Source organism: Bombina bombina, chromosome 6 (genome assembly GCF_027579735.1).
Source record: "Bombina bombina isolate aBomBom1 chromosome 6, aBomBom1.pri, whole genome shotgun sequence".
Lineage (NCBI taxonomy): Eukaryota > Metazoa > Chordata > Amphibia > Anura > Bombinatoridae > Bombina > Bombina bombina.
The window spans coordinates 729802015-729822348 of NC_069504.1; the positions used below are offsets into that span (position 1 = coordinate 729802015).

Here is a 20334-nt window from a genome sequence, read left to right on the forward strand (position 1 = left end):
ACTGGGGCTTGCCTATGTGACATGTTTTTATTTGTAGATATAAGTAGATATTAGGAGTGAAGTAATTCAGTGAATTAGGACTGCATTATAAATCCACGAATACAGGCAATATAAAGCCACGCAACTGTAAGGAAAAGGGCTGCTCCAGGTGAGGCTCGAACTCACAACCTCGGCATTGCTCACCAGTTACTGTCGTATAAGTACTGCGCGCTAACCGATTGCGCCTCTGGAGCTCTGCTTGCAGACCAAGAGTAAAGCCTACTCTCACCAGTTACTGTCGTATAAGTACCGCGCGCTAACTGATTGCGCCACTGGAGCTCTGCTTGCAGACCAAGAGTAAAGCATACAGCTTGACCTATTGTTACCCTAATGAAATGTGGTAATATGATCCATACACACTTGTCGATGAATCCGGAAGATGAGTTAGTGAGCCGAGAATCGTAACATAAGAGTAAAATTGGACAAACTGCCAACAATTAGTTATTGTTGATGGCCAGAGGAGCTGTTTGACCCTAGCTTGCTACACAGACTGTATGTCACGGTTGCAAAAACCCTAATGTCTCATTTCAGTGACTCATTACGGCAAGTGTGCACGCGGATACCTAGGGATAGAGCAGGGATTTTTTTTAAGATTTATGTCTTTCTGGGCAATGTGTCTTGTTAGCATAGCTCCAAAATAACAATCTCAATCAAACTGCTAAGTTACTCTCTAAAACATTGCAACAATTTGCAGAGTGTACGCATAATGACGTGAAAATGTGAAATGATGTCGTTCCCACATCTACCCAGGAAAAACACATGATACTTGTCCAAAAAAGCTGCACTGTTGTTACTAGGCAATTTTCTTCCAAGGACAAGATGAACACGACCATCTCGGAGCATTAGCTCCAAAATTTATGACCTGTCAATCTAAACTCCATTGTGCTTGTTGCAAATGCCCAATACGCACGAACGCATCCATACGCTTGCTTATCATTCAGTTGCTCATATAGCAGCTTAAATTTATGTGTCTAAAAGGGCAGTGAAACTCACCCCAGATGGGACTTAAACTCACAATCCCTGGCTTAGGAGGCCAGTGCCTTATCCATTAGGCCACTGGGGCTTGCCTATGTGACATGTTTTTATTTGTAGATATAAGTAGATATTAGGAGTGAAGTAATTCAGTGAATTAGGACTGCATTATAAATCCACGAATACAGGCAATATAAAGCCACGCAACTGTAAGGAAAAGAGCTGCTCCAGGTGAGGCTCAAACTCACAACCTCGGCATTGCTCACCGGTTACTGTCGTATAAGTACCGCGCGCTAACAGATTGCGCCACTGGAGCTCTGCTTGCAGACTAAGAGTAAAGCCTACGCTCACCAGTTACTGTCGTATAAGTTCTGCACGCTAACCGATTGTGCCACTGGAGCTCTGCTTGCAGACCAAGAGTAAAGCATACAGCTTGACCTATTGTTACCCTAATGAAATGTGGTAATATGATCCATACACACACTTGTCGATGAATCCGGAAGATGAGTTAGTGAACCGAGAATTGTAACATAAGAGTAAAATTGGACAAACTGCCAACAATTAGTTATTGTTGATGGCCAGAGGAGCTGTTTGACCCTAGCTTGCTACACAGACTGTATGTCACGGTTGCAAAAACCCTAATACAGGCAATATAAAGGCACGCAACTGTAAGGAAAAGAGCTGCTCCAGGTGAGGCTCGAACTCACAACCTCGGCATTGCTCACCAGTTACAGTCGTATAAATACCGCGCGCTAACTGATTGCGCCACTAGAGCTCTGCTTGCAGACCAAGAGTAAAGCCTACGCTCACCAGTTAGTGTCGAATAAGTACCGCGCACTAACCGATTGCGCCACTGGAGCTCTGCTTGCAGACCAAGAGTAAAGCCTACAGCTTGACGTATTGTTACCCTAATGAAATGTGGTAATATGATCCATACACACACTTGTCGATGAATCCGGAAGATGAGTTAGTGAACCGAGAATTGTAACATAAGAGTAAAATTGGACAAACTGCCAACAATTAGTTATTGTTGATGGCCAGAGGAGCTGTTTGACCCTAGCTTGCTACACAGACTGTATGTCACGGTTGCAAAAACCCTAATGCCTCATTTCAGTGACTCATTACGGCAAGTGTGCACGCGGATACCTAGGGATAGAGCAGGGATTTTTTTTAAGATTTATGTCTTTCTGGGCAATGTGTCTTGTTAGCATAGCTCCAAAATAACAATCTCAATCAAACTGCTAAGTTACTCTCTAAAACATTGCAACAATTTGCAGAGTGTACGCATAATGACGTGAAAATGTGAAATGATGTCGTTCCCACATCTACCCAGGAAAAACACATGATACTTGTCCAAAAAAGCTGCACTGTTGTTACTAGGCAATTTTCTTCCAAGGACAAGATGAACACGACCATCTCGGAGCATTAGCTCCAACATTTATGACCTGTCAATCTAAACTCCATTGTGACCTATTGTTACCCTAATGAAATGTGGTAATATGATCCATACACACACTTGTCGATGAATCCGGAAGATGAGTTAGTGAACCGAGAATTGTAACATAAGAGTAAAATTGGACAAACTGCCAACAATTAGTTATTGTTGATGGCCAGAGGAGCTGTTTGACCCTAGCTTGCTACACAGACTGTATGTCACGGTTGCAAAAACCCTAATGCCTCATTTCAGTGACTCATTACGGCAAGTGTGCACGCGGATACCTAGGGATAGAGCAGGGATTTTTTTTTAAGATTTATGTCTTTCTGGGCAATGTGTCTTGATAGCATAGCTCCAAAATAACAATCTCAATCAAACTGCTAAGTTACTCTCTAAAACATTGCAATAATTTGCAGAGTGTACGCATAATGACGTGAAAATGTGAAATGATGTCGTTCCCACATCTACCCAGGAAAAACACATGATACTTGTCCAAAAAAGCTGCACTGTTGTTACTAGGCAATTGTCTTCCAAGGACAAGATGAACACGACCATCTCGGAGCATTAGCTCCAACATTTATGACCTGTCAATCTAAACTCCATTGTGCTTGTTGCAAATGCCCAATACGCACGAACGCATCCATACGCTTGCTTATCATTCAGTTGCTCATATAGCAGCTTAAATTTATGTGTCTAAAAGGGCAGTGAAACTCACCCCAGATGGGACCTGAACTCACAATCCCTGGCTTAGGAGGCCAGTGCCTTATCCATTAGGCCACTGGGGCTTGCCTATGTGACATGTTTTTATTTGTAGATATAAGTAGATATTAGGAGTGAAGTAATTCAGTGAATTAGGACTGCATTATAAATCCACGAATACAGGCAATATAAAGCCACGCAACTGTAAGGAAAAGAGCTGCTCCAGGTGAGGCTCGAACTCACAACCTTGGCATTGCTCACCAGTTACTGTCGTATAAGTGCCGCGCACTAACCGATTGCGCCACTGGAGCTCTGCTTGCAGGCCAAGAGTAAAGCCTACGCTCACCAGTTACTGTCGTATAAGTACCGCGCGCTAACCGATTGCGCCACTGGAGCTCTGCTTGCAGACCAAGAGTAAAGCCTACAGCTTGACCTATTGTTACCCTAATGAAATGTGGTAATATGATCCATACACACACTTGTCGATGAATCCGGAAGATGAGTTAGTGAACCGAGAATTGTAATATAAGAGTAAAATTGGACAAACTGCCAACAATTAGTTATTGTTGATGACCAGAGGAGCTGTTTGACCCTAGCTTGCTACACAGACTGTATGTCACGGTTGCAAAAACCCTAATGCCTCATTTCAGTGACTCATTACGGCAAGTGTGCACGCGGATACCTAGGGATAGAGCAGGGATTTTTTTTAAGATTTATGTCTTTATGGGCAATGTGTCTTGTTAGCATAGCTCCAAAATAACAATCTCAATCAAACTGCTAAGTTACTCTCTAAAACATTGCAACAATTTGCAGAGTGTAAGCATAATGACGTGAAAATGTGAAATGATGTCGTTCCCACATCTACCCAGGAAAAACACATGATACTTGTCCAAAAAAGCTGCACTGTTGTTACAAGGCAATTTTCTTCCAAGGACAAGATGAACACGATCATCTCGGAGCATTAGCTCCAACATTTATGACCTGTCAATCTAAACTCCATTGTGACCTATTGTTACCCTAATGAAATGTGGTAATATGATCCATACACACACTTGTCGATGAACCCGGAAGATGAGTTAGTGAACAGAGAATTGTAACATAAGAGTAAAATTGGACAAACTGCCAACAATTAGTTATTGTTGATGGCCAGAGGAGCTGTTTGACCCTAGCTTGCTACACAGACTGTATGTCACGGTTGCAAAAACCCTAATGCCTCATTTCAGTGACTCATTACGGCAAGTGTGCACGCGGATACCTAGCGATAGAGCAGGGATTTTTTTTAAGATTTATGTCTTTCTGGGCAATGTGTCTTGTTAGCATAGCTCTAAAATAACAATCTCAATCAAACTGCTAAGTTACTCTCTAAAACATTGCAACAATTTGCAGAGTGTACGCATAATGACGTGAAAATGTGAAATGATGCCGTTCCCACATCTACCCAGGAAAAACACATGATACTTGTCCAAAAAAGCTGCACTGTTGTTACTAGGCAATTTTCTTCCAAGGACAAGATGAACACGACCATCTCGGAGCATTAGCTCCAACATTTATGACCTGTCAATCTAAACTCCATTGTGACCTATTGTTACCCTAATGAAATGTGGTAATATGATCCATACACACACTTGTCGATGAATCCGGAAGATGAGTTAGTGAACCGAGAATTGTAACATAAGAGTAAAATTGGACAAACTGCCAACAATTAGTTATTGTTGATGGCCAGAGGAGCTGTTTGACCCTAGCTTGCTACACAGACTGTATGTCACGGTTGCAAAAACCCTAATGCCTCATTTCAGTGACTCATTACGGCAAGTGTGCACGCGGATACCTAGGGATAGAGCAGGGATTTTTTTTTAAGATTTATGTCTTTCTCTGCAATGTGTCTTGTTAGCATAGCTCCAAAATAACAATCTCAATCAAACTGCTAAGTTACTCTCTAAAACATTGCAACAATTTGCAGAGTGTACGCATAATGACGTGAAAATGTGAAATGATGTCGTTCCCACATCTACCCAGGAAAAACACATGATACTTGTCCAAAAAAGCTGCACTGTTGTTACTAGGCAATTTTCTTCCAAGGACAAGATGAACACGACCATCTCGGAGCATTAGCTCCAACATTTATGACCTGTCAATCTAAACTCCATTGTGCTTGTTGCAAATGCCCAATACGCACGAACGCATCCATACGCTTGCTTATGATTCAGTTGCTCATATAGCAGCTTAAATTTATGTGTCTAAAAGGGCAGTGAAACTCACCCCAGATGGGTCCCGAACCCACAATCCCTGGCTTAGGAGGCCAGTGCCTTATCCATTAGGCCACTGGGGCTTGCCTATGTGACATGTTTTTATTTGTAGATATAAGTAGATATTAGGAGTGAAGTAATTCAGTGAATTAGGACTGCATTATAAATCCACGAATACAGGCAATATAAAGCCACGCAACTGTAAGGAAAAGAGCTGCTCCAGGTGAGGCTCGAACTCACAACCTCGGCATTGCTCACCAGTTACTGTCGTATAAGTACCGCGCGCTAACCGATTGCGCCACTGGAGCTCTGCTTGCAGGCCAAGAGTAAAGCCTACGCTCACCAGTTACTGTCGTATAAGTACCGCGCGCTAACCGATTGCGCCACTGGAGCTCTGCTTGCAGACCAAGAGTAAAGCCTACAGCTTGACCTATTGTTACCCTAATGAAATGTGGTAATATGATCCATACACACACTTGTCGATGAATCCGGAAGATGAGTTAGTGAACCGAGAATTGTAATATAAGAGTAAAATTGGACAAACTGCCAACAATTAGTTATTGTTGATGGCCAGAGGAGCTGTTTGACCCTAGCTTGCTACACAGACTGTATGTCACGGTTGCAAAAACCCTAATGCCTCATTTCAGTGACTCATTACGGCAAGTGTGCACGCGGATACCTAGGGATAGAGCAGGGATTTTTTTTAAGATTTATGTCTTTATGGGCAATGTGTCTTGTTAGCATAGCTCCGAAATAACAATCTCAATCAAACTGCTAAGTTACTCTCTAAAACATTGCAATAATTTGCAGAGTGTAAGCATAATGACGTGAAAATGTGAAATGATGTCGTTCCCACATCTACCCAGGAAAAACACATGATACTTGTCCAAAAAAGCTGCACTGTTGTTACAAGGCAATTTTCTTCCAAGGACAAGATGAACACGATCATCTCGGAGCATTAGCTCCAACATTTATGACCTGTCAATCTAAACTCCATTGTGACCTACTGTTACCCTAATGAAATGTGGTAATATGATCCATACACACATTTGTCGATGAATCCGGAAGATGAGTTAGTGAACCGAGAATTGTAACATAAGAGTAAAATTGGACAAACTGCCAACAATTAGTTATTGTTGATGGCCAGAGGAGCTGTTTGACCCTAACTTGCTACACAGACTGTATGTCACGGTTGCAAAAACCCTAATGCCTCATTTCAGTGACTCATTACGGCAATTGTGCACTCGGATACCTAGGGATAGAGCAGGGATTTTTTTTAAGATTTATGTCTTTATGGGCAATGTGTCTTGTTAGCATAGCTCCAAAATAACAATCTCAATCAAACTGCTAAGTTACTCTCTAAAACATTGCAACAATTTGCAGAGTGTAAGCCTAATGACGTGAAAATGTGAAATGATGTCGTTCCCACATCTACCCAGGAAAAACACATGATACTTGTCCAAAAAAGCTCCACTGTTGTTACAAGGCAATTTTCTTCCAAGGACAAGATGAACACGATCATCTCGGAGCATTAGCTCCAACATTTATGACCTGTCAATCTAAACTCCATTGTGACCTATTGTTACCCTAATGAAATGTGGTAATATGATCCATACACACACTTGTCGATGAATCCGGAAGATGAGTTAGTGAACCGATAATTGTAATATAAGAGTAAAATTGGACAAACTGCCAACAATTAGTTATTGTTGATGGCCAGAGGAGCTGTTTGACCCTAGCTTGCTACACAGACTGTATGTCACGGTTGCAAAAACCCTAATGCCTCATTTCAGTGACTCATTACGGCAAGTGTGCACGCGGATACCTAGGGATAGAGCAGGGATTTTTTTTAAGATTTATGTCTTTATGGGCAATGTGTCTTGTTAGCATAGCTCCAAAATAACAATCTCAATCAAACTGCTAAGTTACTCTCTAAAACATTGCAACAATTTGCAGAGTGTAAGCATAATGACGTGAAAATGTGAAATGATGTCGTTCCCACATCTACCCAGGAAAAACACATGATACTTGTCCAAAAAAGCTCCACTGTTGTTACAAGGCAATTTTCTTCCAAGGACAAGATGAACACGATCATCTCGGAGCATTAGCTCCAACATTTATGACCTGTCAATCTAAACTCCATTGTGACCTATTGTTACCCTAATGAAATGTGGTAATATGATCCATACACACACTTGTCGATGAATCCGGAAGATGAGTTAGTGAACCGATAATTGTAATATAAGAGTAAAATTGGACAAACTGCCAACAATTAGTTATTGTTGATGGCCAGAGGAGCTGTTTGACCCTAGCTTGCTACACAGACTGTATGTCACGGTTGCAAAAACCCTAATGCCTCATTTCAGTGACTCATTACGGCAAGTGTGCACGCGGATACCTAGGGATAGAGCAGGGATTTTTTTTAAGATTTATGTCTTTATGGGCAATGTGTCTTGTTAGCATAGCTCCAAAATAACAATCTCAATCAAACTGCTAAGTTACTCTCTAAAACATTGCAACAATTTGCAGAGTGTAAGCATAATGACGTGAAAATGTGAAATGATGTCGTTCCCACATCTACCCAGGAAAAACACATGATACTTGTCCAAAAAAGCTGCACTGTTGTTACAAGGCAATTTTCTTCCAAGGACAAGATGAACACGATCATCTCGGAGCATTAGCTCCAACATTTATGACCTGTCAATCTAAACTCCATTGTGACCTATTGTTACCCTAATGAAATGTGGTAATATGATCCATACACACACTTGTCGATGAATCCGGAAGATGAGTTAGTGAACAGAGAATTGTAACATAAGAGTAAAATTGGACAAACTGCCAACAATTAGTTATTGTTGATGGCCAGAGGAGCTGTTTGACCCTAGCTTGCTACACAGACTGTATGTCACGGTTGCAAAAACCCTAATGCCTCATTTCAGTGACTCATTACGGCAAGTGTGCACGCGGATACCTAGCGATAGAGCAGGGATTTTTTTTAAGATTTATGTCTTTCTGGGCAATGTGTCTTGTTAGCATAGCTCTAAAATAACAATCTCAATCAAACTGCTAAGTTACTCTCTAAAACATTGCAACAATTTGCAGAGTGTACGCATAATGACGTGAAAATGTGAAATGATGTCGTTCCCACATCTACCCAGGAAAAACACATGATACTTGTCCAAAAAAGCTGCACTGTTGTTACTAGGCAATTTTCTTCCAAGGACAAGATGAACACGACCATCTCGGAGCATTAGCTCCAACATTTATGACCTGTCAATCTAAACTCCATTGTGACCTATTGTTACCCTAATGAAATGTGGTAATATGATCCATACACACACTTGTCGATGAATCCGGAAGATGAGTTAGTGAACCGAGAATTGTAACATAAGAGTAAAATTGGACAAACTGCCAACAATTAGTTATTGTTGATGGCCAGAGGAGCTGTTTGACCCTAGCTTGCTACACAGACTGTATGTCACGGTTGCAAAAACCCTAATGCCTCATTTCAGTGACTCATTACGGCAAGTGTGCACGCGGATACCTAGGGATAGAGCAGGGATTTTTTTTTAAGATTTATGTCTTTCTCTGCAATGTGTCTTGTTAGCATAGCTCCAAAATAACAATCTCAATCAAACTGCTAAGTTACTCTCTAAAACATTGCAACAATTTGCAGAGTGTACGCATAATGACGTGAAAATGTGAAATGATGTCGTTCCCACATCTACCCAGGAAAAACACATGATACTTGTCCAAAAAAGCTGCACTGTTGTTACTAGGCAATTTTCTTCCAAGGACAAGATGAACACGACCATCTCGGAGCATTAGCTCCAACATTTATGACCTGTCAATCTAAACTCCATTGTGCTTGTTGCAAATGCCCAATACGCACGAACGCATCCATACGCTTGCTTATCATTCAGTTGCTCATATAGCAGCTTAAATTTATGTGTCTAAAAGGGCAGTGAAACTCACCCCAGATGGGTCCCGAACCCACAATCCCTGGCTTAGGATGCCAGTGCCTTATCCATTAGGCCACTGGGGCTTGCCTATGTGACATGTTTTTATTTGTAGATATAAGTAGATATTAGGAGTGAAGTAATTCAGTGAATTAGGACTGCATTATAAATCCACGAATACAGGCAATATAAAGCCACGCAACTGTAAGGAAAAGAGCTGCTCCAGGTGAGGCTCGAACTCACAACCTCGGCATTGCTCACCAGTTACTGTCGTATAAGTACCGCGCGCTAACCGATTGCGCCACTGGAGCTCTGCTTACAGGCCAAGAGTAAAGCCTACGCTCACCAGTTACTGTCGTATAAGTACCGCGCGCTAACCGATTGTGCCACTGGAGCTCTGCTTGCAGACCAAGAGTAAAGCCTACAGCTTGACCTATTGTTACCCTAATGAAATGTGGTAATATGATCCATACACACACTTGTCGATGAATCCGGAAGATGAGTTAGTGAACCGAGAATTGTAATATAAGAGTAAAATTGGACAAACTGCCAACAATTAGTTATTGTTGATGGCCAGAGGAGCTGTTTGACCCTAGCTTGCTACACAGACTGTATGTCACGGTTGCAAAAACCCTAATGCCTCATTTCAGTGACTCATTACGGCAAGTGTGCACGCGGATACCTAGGGATAGAGCAGGGATTTTTTTTAAGATTTATGTCTTTATGGGCAATGTGTCTTGTTAGCATAGCTCCGAAATAACAATCTCAATCAAACTGCTAAGTTACTCTCTAAAACATTGCAATAATTTGCAGAGTGTAAGCATAATGACGTGAAAATGTGAAATGATGTCGTTCCCACATCTACCCAGGAAAAACACATGATACTTGTCCAAAAAAGCTGCACTGTTGTTACAAGGCAATTTTCTTCCAAGGACAAGATGAACACGATCATCTCGGAGCATTAGCTCCAACATTTATGACCTGTCAATCTAAACTCCATTGTGACCTACTGTTACCCTAATGAAATGTGGTAATATGATCCATACACACATTTGTCGATGAATCCGGAAGATGAGTTAGTGAACCGAGAATTGTAACATAAGAGTAAAATTGGACAAACTGCCAACAATTAGTTATTGTTGATGGCCAGAGGAGCTGTTTGACCCTAACTTGCTACACAGACTGTATGTCACGGTTGCAAAAACCCTAATGCCTCATTTCAGTGACTCATTACGGCAAGTGTGCACGCGGATACCTAGGGATAGAGCAGGGATTTTTTTTAAGATTTATGTCTTTATGGGCAATGTGTCTTGTTAGCATAGCTCCAAAATAACAATCTCAATCAAACTGCTAAGTTACTCTCTAAAACATTGCAACAATTTGCAGAGTGTAAGCATAATGACGTGAAAATGTGAAATGATGTCGTTCCCACATCTACCCAGGAAAAACACATGATACTTGTCCAAAAAAGCTCCACTGTTGTTACAAGGCAATTTTCTTCCAAGGACAAGATGAACACGATCATCTCGGAGCATTAGCTCCAACATTTATGACCTGTCAATCTAAACTCCATTGTGACCTATTGTTACCCTAATGAAATGTGGTAATATGATCCATACACACACTTGTCGATGAATCCGGAAGATGAGTTAGTGAACCGATAATTGTAATATAAGAGTAAAATTGGACAAACTGCCAACAATTAGTTATTGTTGATGGCCAGAGGAGCTGTTTGACCCTAGCTTGCTACACAGACTGTATGTCACGGTTGCAAAAACCCTAATGCCTCATTTCAGTGACTCATTACGGCAAGTGTGCACGCGGATACCTAGGGATAGAGCAGGGATTTTTTTTAAGATTTATGTCTTTATGGGCAATGTGTCTTGTTAGCATAGCTCCAAAATAACAATCTCAATCAAACTGCTAAGTTACTCTCTAAAACATTGCAACAATTTGCAGAGTGTAAGCATAATGACGTGAAAATGTGAAATGATGTCGTTCCCACATCTACCCAGGAAAAACACATGATACTTGTCCAAAAAAGCTGCACTGTTGTTACAAGGCAATTTTCTTCCAAGGACAAGATGAACACGATCATCTCGGAGCATTAGCTCCAACATTTATGACCTGTCAATCTAAACTCCATTGTGACCTATTGTTACCCTAATGAAATGTGGTAATATGATCCATACACACACTTGTTGATGAATCCGGAAGATGAGTTAGTGAACAGAGAATTGTAACATAAGAGTAAAATTGGACAAACTGCCAACAATTAGTTATTGTTGATGGCCAGAGGAGCTGTTTGACCCTAGCTTGCTACACAGACTGTATGTCACGGTTGCAAAAACCCTAATGCCTCATTTCAGTGACTCATTACGGCAAGTGTGCACGCGGATACCTAGCGATAGAGCAGGGATTTTTTTTAAGATTTATGTCTTTCTGGGCAATGTGTCTTGTTAGCATAGCTCTAAAATATCAATCTCAATCAAACTGCTAAGTTACTCTCTAAAACATTGCAACAATTTGCAGAGTGTACGCATAATGACGTGAAAATGTGAAATGATGTCGTTCCCACATCTACCCAGGAAAAACACATGATACTTGTCCAAAAAAGCTGCACTGTTGTTACTAGGCAATTTTCTTCCAAGGACAAGATGAACACGACCATCTCGGAGCATTAGCTCCAACATTTATGACCTGTCAATCTAAACTCCATTGTGACCTATTGTTACCCTAATGAAATGTGGTAATATGATCCATACACACACTTGTCGATGAATCCGGAAGATGAGTTAGTGAACCGAGAATTGTAACATAAGAGTAAAATTGGACAAACTGCCAACAATTAGTTATTGTTGATGGCCAGAGGAGCTGTTTGACCCTAGCTTGCTACACAGACTGTATGTCACGGTTGCAAAAACCCTAATGCCTCATTTCAGTGACTCATTACGGCAAGTGTGCACGCGGATACCTAGGGATAGAGCAGGGATTTTTTTTTAAGATTTATGTCTTTCTCTGCAATGTGTCTTGTTAGCATAGCTCCAAAATAACAATCTCAATCAAACTGCTAAGTTACTCTCTAAAACATTGCAACAATTTGCAGAGTGTACGCATAATGACGTGAAAATGTGAAATGATGTCGTTCCCACATCTACCCAGGAAAAACACATGATACTTGTCCAAAAAAGCTGCACTGTTGTTACTAGGCAATTTTCTTCCAAGGACAAGATGAACACGACCATCTCGGAGCATTAGCTCCAACATTTATGACCTGTCAATCTAAACTCCATTGTGCTTGTTGCAAATGCCCAATACGCACGAACGCATCCATACGCTTGCTTATCATTCAGTTGCTCATATAGCAGCTTAAATTTATGTGTCTAAAAGGGCAGTGAAACTCACCCCAGATGGGTCCCGAACCCACAATCCCTGGCTTAGGAGGCCAGTGCCTTATCCATTAGGCCACTGGGGCTTGCCTATGTGACATGTTTTTATTTGTAGATATAAGTAGATATTAGGAGTGAAGTAATTCAGTGAATTAGGACTGCATTATAAATCCACAAATACAGGCAATATAAAGCCACGCAACTGTAAGGAAAAGAGCTGCTCCAGGTGAGGCTCGAACTCACAACCTCGGCATTGCTCACCAGTTACTGTCGTATAAGTACCGCGCGCTAACCGATTGCGCCACTGGAGCTCTGCTTGCAGGCCAAGAGTAAAGCCTACGCTCACCAGTTACTGTCGTATAAGTACCGCGCGCTAACCGATTGCGCCACTGGAGCTCTGCTTGCAGACCAAGAGTAAAGCCTACAGCTTGACCTATTGTTACCCTAATGAAATGTGGTAATATGATCCATACACACACTTGTCGATGAATCCGGAAGATGAGTTAGTGAACCGAGAATTGTAATATAAGAGTAAAATTGGACAAACTGCCAACAATTAGTTATTGTTGATGGCCAGAGGAGCTGTTTGACCCTAGCTTGCTACACAGACTGTATGTCACGGTTGCAAAAACCCTAATGCCTCATTTCAGTGACTCATTACGGCAAGTGTGCACGCGGATACCTAGGGATAGAGCAGGGATTTTTTTTAAGATTTATGTCTTTATGGGCAATGTGTCTTGTTAGCATAGCTCCGAAATAACAATCTCAATCAAACTGCTAAGTTACTCTCTAAAACATTGCAATAATTTGCAGAGTGTAAGCATAATGACGTGAAAATGTGAAATGATGTCGTTCCCACATCTACCCAGGAAAAACACATGATACTTGTCCAAAAAAGCTGCACTGTTGTTACAAGGCAATTTTCTTCCAAGGACAAGATGAACACGATCATCTCGGAGCATTAGCTCCAACATTTATGACCTGTCAATCTAAACTCCATTGTGACCTACTGTTACCCTAATGAAATGTGGTAATATGATCCATACACACACTTGTCGATGAATCCGGAAGATGAGTTAGTGAACCGAGAATTGTAACATAAGAGTAAAATTGGACAAACTGCCAACAATTAGTTATTGTTGATGGCCAGAGGAGCTGTTTGACCCTAACTTGCTACACAGACTGTATGTCACGGTTGCAAAAACCCTAATGCCTCATTTCAGTGACTCATTACGGCAAGTGTGCACGCGGATACCTAGGGATAGAGCAGGGATTTTTTTTTAAGATTTATGTCTTTCTGGGCAATGTGTCTTGTTAGCATAGCTCCAAAATAACAATCTCAATCAAACTGCTAAGTTACTCTCTAAAACATTGCAACAATTTGCAGAGTGTACGCATAATGACGTGAAAATGTGAAATGATGTTGTTCCCACATCTACCCAGGAAAAACACATGATACTTGTCCAAAAAAGCTGCACTGTTGTTACTAGGCAATTTTCTTCCAAGGACAAGATGAACACGACCATCTCGGAGCATTAGCTCCAACATTTATGACCTGTCAATCTAAACTCCATTGTGCTTGTTGCAAATGCCCAATACGCACAAACGCATCCATACGCTTGCTTATCATTCAGTTGCTCATATAGCAACTTAAATGTATGTGTCTAAAAAGGCAGTGAAACTCACCCCAGATGGGACTCGAACCCACAATCCCTGGCTTAGGAGGCCAGTGCCTTATCTATCAGGCCACTGGGGCTTGCCTATGTGACATGTTTTTATTTGTAGATATAAGTAGATATTAGGAGTGAAGTAATTCAGTGAATTAGGACTGCATTATAAATCCACGAATACAGGCAATATAAAGCCACGCAACTGTAAGGAAAAGAGCTGCTCCAGGTGAAGCTCAAACTCACAACCTCGGCATTGCTCACCAGTTACTGTCGTATAAATACCGCGCGCTAACTGATTGCGCCACTGGAGCTCTGCTTGCAGACCAAGAGTAAAGCCTACGCTCACCAGTTACTGTCGTATAAGTACCGCGCGCTAACCGATTGCGCCACTGGAGCTCTGCTTGCAGACCAAGAGTAAAGCCTACAGCTTGACCTATTGTTACCCTAATGAAATGTGGTAATATGATCCATACACACACTTGTCGATGAATCCGGAAGATGAGTTAGTGAACCGAGAATTGTAACATAAGAGTAAAATTGGACAAACTGCCAACAATTAGTTATTGTTGATGGCCAGAGGAGCTGTTTGACCCTAGCTTGCTACACAGACTGTATGTCACGGTTGCAAAAACCCTAATGCCTCATTTCAGTGACTCATTACGGCATGTGTGCACGCGGATACCTAGGGATAGAGCAGGGATTTTTTTTTAAGATTTATGTCTTTCTGGGCAATGTGTCTTGTTAGCATAGCTCCAAAATAACAATCTCAATCAAACTGCTAAGTTACTCTCTAAAACATTGCAACAATTTGCAGAGTGTACGCATAATGACGTGAAAATGTGAAATGATGTCGTTCCCACATCTACCCAGGAAAAACACATGATACTTGTCCAAAAAAGCTGCACTGTTGTTACTAGGCAATTTTCTTCCAAGGACAAGATGAACACGACCATCTCGGAGCATTAGCTCCAACATTTATGACCTGTGAATCTAAACTCCATTGTGCTTGTTGCAAATGCCCAATACGCACAAACACATCCATACGCTTGCTTATCATTCAGTTGCTCATATAGCAGCTTTAATTTATGTGTCTAAAAGGGCAGTGAAACTCACCCCAGATGGGACTCGAACCCACAATCCCTGGCTTAGGAGGCCAGTGCCTTATCCATTAGGCCACTGGGGCTTGCCTATGTGACATGTTTTTATTTGTAGATATAAGTAGATATTAGGAGTGAAGTAATTCAGTGAATTAGGACTGCATTATAAATCCACAAATACAGGCAATATAAAGCCACGCAACTGTAAGGAAAAGAGCTGCTCCAGGTGAGGCTCGAACTCATAACCTCAGCATTGCTCACCAGTTACTGTCGTATAAGTACCGCGCGCTAACCGATTGCGCCACTGGAGCTCTGCTTGCAGACCAAGAGTAAAGCCTACGCTCACCAGTTACTGTCGTATAAGTACCGCGCGCTAACCGATTGCGCCACTGGAGCTCTGCTTGCAGACCAAGAGTAAAGCCTACAGCTTGACCTATTGTTACCCTAATGAAATGTGGTAATATGATCCATACACACACTTGTCGATGAATCCGGAAGATGAGTTAGTGAACCGAGAATTGTAACATAAGAGTAAAATTGGACAAACTGCCAACAATTAGTTATTGTTGATGGCCAGAGGAGCTGTTTGACCCTAGCTTGCTACACAGACTGTATGTCACGGTTGCAAAAACCCTAATGCCTCATTTCAGTGACTCATTACGGCAAGTGTGCACACGGATACCTAGGGATAGAGCAGGGATTTTTTTTTTAAGATTTATGTCTTTCTGGGCAATGTGTCTTGTTAGCATAGCTCCAAAATAACAATCTCAATCAAACTGCTAAGTTACTCTCTAAAACATTGCAACAATTTGCAGAGTGTACGCATAATGACGTGAAAATGTGAAATGATGTCGTTCCCACATCTACCCAGGAAAAACACATGATACTTGTCCAAAAAAGCTGCACTGTTGTTACTAGGCAATTTTCTTCCAAGGACAAGATGAACACGACCATCTCGGAGCATTAGCTCCAACATTTATGACCTGTCAATCTAAACTCCATTGTGCTTGTTGCAAATGCCCAATACGCACGAACGCATCCATACGCTTGCTTATCATTCAGTTGCTCATATAGCAGCTTAAATTTATGTGTCTAAAAGGGCAGTGAAACTCACCCCAGATGGGACTCGAACCCACAATCCCTGGCTTAGGAGGCCAGTGCCTTATCCATTAAGCCACTGGGGCTTGCCTATGTGACATGTTTTTATTTGTAGATATAAGTAGATATTAGGAGTGAAGTAATTCAGTGAATTAGGACTGCATTATAAATCCACGAATACAGGCAATATAAAGCCACGCAACTGTAAGGAAAAGAGCTGCTCCAGGTGAGGCTCAAACTCACAACCTCGGCATTGCTCACCAGTTACTGTCGTATAAGTACCGCGCGCTAACCGATTGCGCCACTGGAGCTCTGCTTGCAGACCAAGAGTAAAGCCTACGCTCACCAGTTACTGTCGTATAAGCACCGCGCGCTAACCGATTGAGCCACTGGAGCTTTGCTTGCAGACCAAGAGTAAAGCTGAGCTCGACCTATTGTTACCCTAATGAAATGTGGTAATATGATCCATACACACACTTGTCGATGAATCCGGAAGATGAGTTAGTGAACCGAGAATTGTAACATAAGAGTAAAATTGGACAAACTGCCAACAATTAGTTATTGTTGATGGCCAGAGGAGCTGTTTGACCCTAGCTTGCTACACAGACTGTATGTCACGGTTGCAAAAACCCTAATGCCTCATTTCAGTGACTCATTACGGCAAGTGTGCACGCGGATACCTAGGGATAGAGCAGGGATTTTTTTTAAGATTTATGTCTTTCTGGGCAATGTGTCTTGTTAGCATAGCTCCAAAATAACAATCTCAATCAAACTGCTAAGTTACTCTCTAAAACATTGCAACAATTTGCAGAGTGTACGCATAATGACATGAAAATGTGAAATGATGTCGTTCCCACATCTACCCAGGAAAAACACATGATACTTGTCCAAAAAAGCTGCACTGTTGTTACTAGGCAATTTTCTTCCAAGGACAAGATGAACACGACCATCTCGGAGCATTAGCTCCAACATTTATGACCTGTCAATCTAAACTCCATTGTGACCTATTGTTACCCTAATGAAATGTGGTAATATGATCCATACACACACTTGTCGATGAATCCGGAAGATGAGTTAGTGAACCGAGAATTGTAACATAAGAGTAAAATTGGACAAACTGCCAACAATTAGTTATTGTTGATGGCCAGAGGAGCTGTTTGACCCTAGCTTGCTACACAGACTGTATGTCACGGTTGCAAAAACCCTAATGCCTCATTTCAGTGACTCATTACGGCAAGTGTGCACTGCGGATACCTAGGGATAGAGCAGGGATTTTTTTTTAAGATTTATGTCTTTCTGGGCAATGTGTCTTGTTAGCATAGCTCCAAAATAACAATCTCAATCAAACTGCTAAGTTACTCTCTAAAACATTGCAACAATTTGCAGAGTGTACGCATAATGACGTGAAAATGTGAAATGATGTCGTTCCCACATCTACCCAGGAAAAACACATGATACTTGTCCAAAAAAGCTGCACTGTTGTTACTAGGCAATTTTCTTCCAAGGACAAGATGAACACGACCATCTCGGAGCATTAGCTCCAACATTTATGACCTGTCAATCTAAACTCCATTGTGCTTGTTGCAAATGCCCAATACGCACAAACGCATCCATACGCTTGCTTATCATTCAGTTGCTCATATAGCAGCTTAAATTTATGTGTCTAAAAGGGCAGTGAAACTCACCCCAGATGGGACTCGAACCCACAATCCCTGGCTTAGGAGGCCAGTGCCTTATCCATTAGGCCACTGGGGCTTGCCTATGTGACATGTTTTTATTTGTAGATATAAGTAGATATTAGGAGTGAAGTAATTCAGTGAATTAGGACTGCATTATAAATCCACGAATACAGGCAATATAAAGCCACGCAACTGTAAGGAAAAGAGCTGCTCCAGGTGAGGCTCGAACTCACAACCTCGGCATTGCTCACCAGTTACTGTCGTATAAGTACCGCGCGCTAACCGATTGCGCCACTGGAGCTCTGCTTGCAGACCAAGAGTAAAGCCTACGCTCACCAGTTACTGTCGTATAAGTACCGCGCGCTAACCGATTGCGCCACTGGAGCTCTGCTTGCAGACCAAGAGTAAAGCCTACAGCTTGACCTATTGTTACCCTAATGAAATGTGGTAATATGATCCATACACACACTTGTCGATGAATCCGGAAGATGAGTTAGTGAACCGAGAATTGTAACATAAGAGTAAAATTGGACAAACTGCCAACAATTAGTTATTGTTGATGGCCAGAGGAGCTGTTTGACCCTAGCTTGCTACACAGACTGTATGTCACGGTTGCAAAAACCCTAATGCCTCATTTCAGTGACTCATTACGGCAAGTGTGCACACGGATACCTAGGGATAGAGCAGGGATTTTTTTTTTAAGATTTATGTCTTTCTGGGCAATGTGTCTTGTTAGCATAGATCCAAAATAACAATCTCAATCAAACTGCTAAGTTACTCTCTAAAACATTGCAACAATTTGCAGAGTGTACGCATAATGACGTGAAAATGTGAAATGATGTCGTTCCCATATCTACCCAGGAAAAACACATGATACTTGTCCAAAAAGCTGCACTGTTGTTACTAGGCAATTTTCTTCCAAGGACAAGATGAACACGACCATCTCGGAGCATTAGCTCCAACATTTATGACCTGTCAATCTAAACTCCATTGTGCTTGTTGCAAATGCCCAATACGCACAAACGCATCCATACGCTTGCTTATCATTCAGTTGCTCATATAGCAGCTTAAATTTATGTGTCTAAAAGGGCAGTGAAACTCACCCCAGATGGGACTCGAACCCACAATCCCTGGCTTAGGAGGCCAGTGCCTTATCCATTAGGCCACTGGGGCTTGCCTATGTGACATGTTTTTATTTGTAGATATAAGTAGATATTAGGAGTGAAGTAATTCAGTGAATTAGGACTGCATTATAAATCCACGAATACAGGCAATATAAAGCAACGCAACTGTAAGGAAAAGAGCTGCTCCAGGTGAGGCTCAAACTCACAACCTCGGCATTGCTCTCCAGTTACTGTCGTATAAGTACCGCGCGCTAACCGATTGCGCCACTGGAGCTCTGCTTGCAGACCAAGAGTAAAGCCTACGCTCACCAGTTACTGTCGTATAAGCACCGCGCGCTAACCGATTGAGCCACTGGAGCTCTGCTTGCAGACCAAGAGTAAAGCTGCAGCTCGACCTATTGTTACCCTAATGAAATGTGGTAATATGATCCATACACACACTTGTCGATGAATCCGGAAGATGAGTTAGTGAACCGAGAATTGTAACATAAGAGTAAAATTGGACAAACTGCCAACAATTAGTTATTGTTGATGGCCAGAGGAGCTGTTTGACCCTAGCTTGCTACACAGACTGTATGTCACGGTTGCAAAAACCCTAATGCCTCATTTCAGTGACTCATTACGGCAAGTGTGCACGCGGATACCTAGGGATAGAGCAGGGATTTTTTTTAAGATTTATGTCTTTCTGGGCAATGTGTCTTGTTAGCATAGCTCCAAAATAACAATCTCAATCAAACTGCTAAGTTACTCTCTAAAACATTGCAACAATTTGCAGAGTGTACGCATAATGACGTGAAAATGTGAAATGATGTCGTTCCCACATCTACCCAGGAAAAACACATGATACTTGTCCAAAAAAGCTGCACTGTTGTTACTAGGCAATTTTCTTCCAAGGACAAGATGAACACGACCATCTCGGAGCATTAG

General features: G+C 41.7%; 18 non-coding genes across 18 annotated transcripts; all 18 read right to left on the reverse strand.

Moving 5' to 3' along the window:
- Nucleotides 1-140: 140 nt before the first annotated feature.
- Nucleotides 141-318, reverse strand: TRNAI-UAU (transfer RNA isoleucine (anticodon UAU)). Its single transcript has 2 exons — nt 281-318; nt 141-176 (listed from the first exon to the last, which is right to left on the reverse strand). It is a non-coding gene; the product is annotated as a tRNA-Ile (tRNA).
- A 916-nt stretch (nt 319-1234) lies between these two features.
- Nucleotides 1235-1327, reverse strand: TRNAI-UAU (transfer RNA isoleucine (anticodon UAU)). Its single transcript is given in 2 exon segments — nt 1235-1270; nt 1290-1327. It is a non-coding gene; the product is annotated as a tRNA-Ile (tRNA).
- A 366-nt stretch (nt 1328-1693) lies between these two features.
- TRNAI-UAU (transfer RNA isoleucine (anticodon UAU)) lies at nt 1694-1786 on the reverse strand. The gene is given in 2 exon segments: nt 1694-1729; nt 1749-1786. It is a non-coding gene; the product is annotated as a tRNA-Ile (tRNA).
- Nucleotides 1787-3363: 1577 nt separating this feature from the next.
- TRNAI-UAU (transfer RNA isoleucine (anticodon UAU)) lies at nt 3364-3456 on the reverse strand. Its single transcript is given in 2 exon segments — nt 3364-3399; nt 3419-3456. It is a non-coding gene; the product is annotated as a tRNA-Ile (tRNA).
- Nucleotides 3457-5401: 1945 nt separating this feature from the next.
- TRNAR-CCU (transfer RNA arginine (anticodon CCU)) lies at nt 5402-5474 on the reverse strand. The gene has a single exon. It is a non-coding gene; the product is annotated as a tRNA-Arg (tRNA).
- A 132-nt stretch (nt 5475-5606) lies between these two features.
- TRNAI-UAU (transfer RNA isoleucine (anticodon UAU)) lies at nt 5607-5699 on the reverse strand. Its single transcript is given in 2 exon segments — nt 5607-5642; nt 5662-5699. It is a non-coding gene; the product is annotated as a tRNA-Ile (tRNA).
- A 3869-nt stretch (nt 5700-9568) lies between these two features.
- On the reverse strand, nt 9569-9661 carry TRNAI-UAU (transfer RNA isoleucine (anticodon UAU)). Its single transcript is given in 2 exon segments — nt 9569-9604; nt 9624-9661. It is a non-coding gene; the product is annotated as a tRNA-Ile (tRNA).
- Nucleotides 9662-12752: 3091 nt separating this feature from the next.
- TRNAR-CCU (transfer RNA arginine (anticodon CCU)) lies at nt 12753-12825 on the reverse strand. The gene has a single exon. It is a non-coding gene; the product is annotated as a tRNA-Arg (tRNA).
- Nucleotides 12826-12957: 132 nt separating this feature from the next.
- On the reverse strand, nt 12958-13050 carry TRNAI-UAU (transfer RNA isoleucine (anticodon UAU)). Its single transcript is given in 2 exon segments — nt 12958-12993; nt 13013-13050. It is a non-coding gene; the product is annotated as a tRNA-Ile (tRNA).
- Nucleotides 13051-14627: 1577 nt separating this feature from the next.
- Nucleotides 14628-14805, reverse strand: TRNAI-UAU (transfer RNA isoleucine (anticodon UAU)). The gene is made up of 2 exons: nt 14768-14805; nt 14628-14663 (listed from the first exon to the last, which is right to left on the reverse strand). It is a non-coding gene; the product is annotated as a tRNA-Ile (tRNA).
- Nucleotides 14806-15519: 714 nt separating this feature from the next.
- TRNAR-CCU (transfer RNA arginine (anticodon CCU)) lies at nt 15520-15592 on the reverse strand. The gene has a single exon. It is a non-coding gene; the product is annotated as a tRNA-Arg (tRNA).
- A 132-nt stretch (nt 15593-15724) lies between these two features.
- TRNAI-UAU (transfer RNA isoleucine (anticodon UAU)) lies at nt 15725-15817 on the reverse strand. The gene is given in 2 exon segments: nt 15725-15760; nt 15780-15817. It is a non-coding gene; the product is annotated as a tRNA-Ile (tRNA).
- An 800-nt stretch (nt 15818-16617) lies between these two features.
- Nucleotides 16618-16690, reverse strand: TRNAR-CCU (transfer RNA arginine (anticodon CCU)). The gene has a single exon. It is a non-coding gene; the product is annotated as a tRNA-Arg (tRNA).
- Nucleotides 16691-16822: 132 nt separating this feature from the next.
- On the reverse strand, nt 16823-16915 carry TRNAI-UAU (transfer RNA isoleucine (anticodon UAU)). Its single transcript is given in 2 exon segments — nt 16823-16858; nt 16878-16915. It is a non-coding gene; the product is annotated as a tRNA-Ile (tRNA).
- A 1371-nt stretch (nt 16916-18286) lies between these two features.
- On the reverse strand, nt 18287-18359 carry TRNAR-CCU (transfer RNA arginine (anticodon CCU)). Its single transcript has one exon. It is a non-coding gene; the product is annotated as a tRNA-Arg (tRNA).
- A 132-nt stretch (nt 18360-18491) lies between these two features.
- On the reverse strand, nt 18492-18584 carry TRNAI-UAU (transfer RNA isoleucine (anticodon UAU)). Its single transcript is given in 2 exon segments — nt 18492-18527; nt 18547-18584. It is a non-coding gene; the product is annotated as a tRNA-Ile (tRNA).
- A 799-nt stretch (nt 18585-19383) lies between these two features.
- On the reverse strand, nt 19384-19456 carry TRNAR-CCU (transfer RNA arginine (anticodon CCU)). Its single transcript has one exon. It is a non-coding gene; the product is annotated as a tRNA-Arg (tRNA).
- Nucleotides 19457-19588: 132 nt separating this feature from the next.
- On the reverse strand, nt 19589-19681 carry TRNAI-UAU (transfer RNA isoleucine (anticodon UAU)). Its single transcript is given in 2 exon segments — nt 19589-19624; nt 19644-19681. It is a non-coding gene; the product is annotated as a tRNA-Ile (tRNA).
- Nucleotides 19682-20334: the final 653 nt, after the last annotated feature.